Here is a 4,311-nt window from a genome sequence, read left to right as displayed (position 1 = left end):
TCCCTCAATGTGGGAGGCCTTAACACACTGGAGAAAAGCTCTCAGCTTTTGGCTGATTTGAGGAAAAGTAAAACTCAAGTTGCTTTCCTACAGGAAATGCATTTCGTAAATTGACTAATGGGGCTTTTCCAGTGGCATATCACAGTGTTTTTCCCATCTCCAAGTCCAAGGGGGTAAGCATCCTGCTGGCCAAATCATTCCTCTGGACTTTTGAGGCACAACGGACGGACACCCAGGGTCATTTCCTCCTCCTGAGGGGAAAGGTGTTTTATGTGCGGGTCACCTGTGCTAATGTTTATTTTCTCAAAATATAGCAGTGCAGCGCTCAATACAGGTCAGATGTATACACATAAAATGTACATATTAAACGTACATAAATAAAGCGCATGAGGCAAAGTCCCAAAAAATATATCTTAGTCCGAGGAGATCAAAAGCTGCCCACTTGCAGAAAGGGGATCCCTCAGTTGGCAAGGAAAGGGTGCAGTTATAGGATAAGATTGTATTTGTTGTATCACCACCAATGTGAACCTCCACCAAGGGTCTAGGCTGCTCACCTTATTGAGTGGACCTTCTGCGTTAACAGCAAGGTCACTCATGCATTCCCTTCCACAAGGGTAGATTATGGAGATAGGGGTCCACAGGCAGTATCCCAAATTCAGTCTCATCGGTTGATATATATCATGTTAAAAACAAAAATAACAGGACATAGTGCTCTCCATACAAAAAGGTATAAAATTTATTAAATAAGAAAAATATTACTCACAAAGCAAGCACTGTTTCCCAGTGCAGGAGTATACAGCATAAAATGAACCAGATGGGTGGCTGTACTGACATCACAGAGCCCCTCGCACGCGTATCGTCCGTGTGGACTTCCTCAGCGAATCTGATTGGGGGCCCGTGTGTCAGCTCTTATATCAAATCCTGGTTCCACATACAATTCATGATGATACTGGAAACCCCGCCCACTCTCCAATAATACACAGGTGAATGGACTTAACTACTAAGTAGTAGAGAATCAGGAGTGGCTACAAATCTAATAGGGCACAAGCAAGCTGAATATACTGATAACTTACTGATAGGCAGCCACCATTCCTTCCTTCCTTCCTTTATGAGCTAAAGCATTTCCAGGTCAAATCCTTATCTTCCAATAGCAGTGAACACTGCTGTATCCTGAAAGACAGCCCGTCCCCATTTCCGGGTCAAAAAAAAAAATTTAAGCCTACGGCACCTGGTATTCCCAGGCGGTCTCCCATCCAGGTACTAACCAGGTCCCACCCTGCTTAGCTTCCGAAATCAGACAAGATCAGGCGCTTTCAGGGTGATATGGCTGTAGGCAAATCCATCTTGTTCAATGGCAGCTAACGCTGCTGCATCCTGGGAAGACGCCCGCCCTCTAAAAGGGCGTTCGTAACGAGACGGTGATGGGGGTCGGGAGCACAACAAACAAACCGCCCCTTTCATACACGTCGCTCACAGACTAAGTGAACGGCAACAGGGAGCGCAGACGCAATCCGCGCTCCGCCCCTCCCTTCCACGTCACCCCCTGGACAGATCGAGATGCAAACGCCAGTCTCCTTGGCAACGACATGAAATCACTCCCAAGAGCGCCTCCTTCATTCCTCTGGCCTGTCAGCGTTGGTAATAACAACATTTACCCACAATGGCAAGCAGGCTAACATAAAATTAGCAACTAATCAGAGACATAGGGAGCAGAAACAAGGCTAACGTTAATAAAAAAATAATTATAATAAAGTAAAAATTATTATAAAAATAATGTAATATAGTTATAAAGCTAAGAGGAGGGAGGCTACTCAAAAAGTACCAATGGGGATACCCCAAAGAGGCTATAATTGAAGCATATGGGGGAAGTTCATAAAGTCACCCCCCTCCCTTATGGCAGAATCCATCCTAAGGTGTCCTACACACTCTTCCAGATGGAGAATGTGTACCAAAAACAAATGCTATTCCCTCCCAGTTGTCACCAGAGGGATATACGAAAAGTGAAATGCAAAAAGTAAAAAAAAATACATATATCGCCACCCCATGTATTATCGTGTAGGACCTACAGGGGTTAAAAATATGAATATAAATTTGATAGAAAAATTATAATAAAAAGACATCAGTACAACCACCTCATCTGTACACAAATACAATTAGAATGTATACATATATTACAAACAAATATACATTATGGACCAATATTCTAAATGGTAAGGGGCTAGAAACCAACATAAACTAAGGGTCTGAAATAAAACAATTAAGGTCAAACTCAATGTTCAACGTGTTGAATGCCCCTAGAGTAGCCCAGAGTGAGCCTAAACAGATCAGGATGATCCTTGATTTTAATATTCAGCACAAGATAGTACAGAAACATTGGCCCATTTTAAAACTTGACAGAACCTTGGGTCCGGTCCTCCCAGACCGACCATTGTTTATTTACAAAAGAGCTCCTTCTCTTAGAGATAGACTTGCGCCAGGCGTGATAGATCCCCCGGTTTACCCGGTGAATAGAATGCTTGGCTTCCTTAATGGCTTTTATGCCTGTGGACACTGTCCGGCGTGTAAACAGGCTAGAAACAATATAAAGAATTGACGGCGCTATATAAGTACCTGAAATAAATAAATAATAAATAAATAAAGAAGAGGAAGGAATTTGTGGCTTTTGCCACGGGTAAAAACTACAAAATCATGGAGTTGATTACGTGCAACACTGCCGGGGTGGTGTATATGTTGCAATGTGAGTGTGGCTACCAATATGTGGGTAGGACTTCTAGGCCCCTCCATGTAAGAGTCGGAGAAAATGTTAACAACATTAAACGAGGACTCCGCACACACAATGTCTCCAAGCACTTCCAACTTTTCCATAACCGCAGCCCTGCGGGGCTAAAGTTCTGGGGAATAGAGAAGGTAACGAAGCATTGGAGTGGTGGGAATTTCATACGGCAGCTCAGTCGATGAGAATCTTTTTGGGTATTTGAGACAAAGGTTGGGGTCCCTTTAGGGTTGAACGTTGAGTTTGACCTTAATTGTTTTTTTTCAGACCGTTAGTTTATGTTGGTTTCTAGCCCCCGACCATTTAGAATATTGGTCCATAATGTATATTTGTTTGTGGTATATGTATACATTCTAATTGTATTTGTGTACAGATGAGGTGGTTGTACTGATGTCTTTTTATTATAATTTTTCTATCAAATTTATATTCATATTTTTAACCCCGATATTTAATACGCCACCGATATTACATATATTGGGGTGGTGATATATGTATTTTGTTTGACTTTTTCCATTTCACTTTTCGTATATCCCTCTGGTGACAACTGGGAGGGAATAGCATTTGTTTTTGGTACACATTCACCATCTGGAAGAGTGTGTACGACACCTTAGGATGGATTCTGACATAAGGGAGGGGGGTGACTTTATGAACTTCCCCCATATGCTTCAATTATAGCCTCTCTGGGGTATCCCCATAGGTACTTTTTGAGTAGCCTCCCTCCTCTTAACTTTATAACTATATTACATTATTTTTATAATAATTTTTACTTTATTATAATTATTTTTTTATTAACGTTAGCCTTGTTTCTGCTCCCTATGTCTCTGATTAGTTGCTAATTTTATGTTAGCCTGCTTGCCATTGTGGGTGAATGTTGTTATTACCCACGCTGACAGGCCAGAGGAATGAAGGAGGCGCTCTTGGGAGTGATTTCATGTCGTTGCCAAGGAGACTGGAGTTTGCATCTCGATCTGTCCAGGGGGTGACGTGGAAGGGAGGGGCGGAGCGCGGATTGCGTCTGCGCTCCCTGTTGCCGTTCACTTAGTCTGTGAGCGACGTGTATGAAAGGGGCAGTTTGTTTGTTGTGCTCCCGCCCCCCATCCCCGTCTCCATACGAACGCCCCTTTAGAGGGCGGGCTTCTTCCCAGGACGCAGCAGCGTTAGGTGCCATTGAACGAGATGGATGTGCCTATAGCCACATCACCCTGAAAGCGCCCGATCTTGTCTGATCTCAGGAGCTAAGCAGGGTGGGGCCTGGTTAGTACCTGGATGGGAGACTGCCTGGGAATACCAGGTGCCGCAGGCTTAAAATTTTTTTTTTTTTTGACCCGGAAATGGGGGAGGGCTGTCTTTCAGGACACAGCAGTGTTCACTGCTATTGGAAGATAAGGATTTGACCTGGAAATGCTTTAGCTCATAACATGGGAGGAATGGTGGCTGCCTATCAGTAAGTTATCAGTGTATTCAGCTTGCTTGTGCCCTATTAGATTTGTAGCCACTCCTGATTCTCTACTACTTAGTAGTTAAGTCCATTCACCTGT

The 4,311-nt window shown here is 43.4% G+C and overlaps 1 non-coding gene and 1 pseudogene across 1 annotated transcript; one reads left to right on the top strand and one right to left on the bottom strand.

Moving 5' to 3' along the window:
• Positions 1-1,216: 1,216 nt before the first annotated feature.
• LOC141107026 (5S ribosomal RNA) lies at positions 1,217-1,335 on the bottom strand. Its single transcript, XR_012235779.1, has one exon. It is a non-coding gene; the product is annotated as a 5S ribosomal RNA (ribosomal RNA).
• Positions 1,336-3,957: 2,622 nt separating this feature from the next.
• On the top strand, positions 3,958-4,076 carry LOC141106962 (5S ribosomal RNA; annotated as a pseudogene).
• Positions 4,077-4,311: the final 235 nt, after the last annotated feature.

This window comes from Aquarana catesbeiana, linkage group LG08 (assembly GCF_042186555.1).
Source record: "Aquarana catesbeiana isolate 2022-GZ linkage group LG08, ASM4218655v1, whole genome shotgun sequence".
NCBI classification, from domain to species: domain Eukaryota; kingdom Metazoa; phylum Chordata; class Amphibia; order Anura; family Ranidae; genus Aquarana; species Aquarana catesbeiana.
Note: the sequence above shows the minus strand (reverse complement) of the source record. Positions and strands in the feature narration are given on the sequence as shown.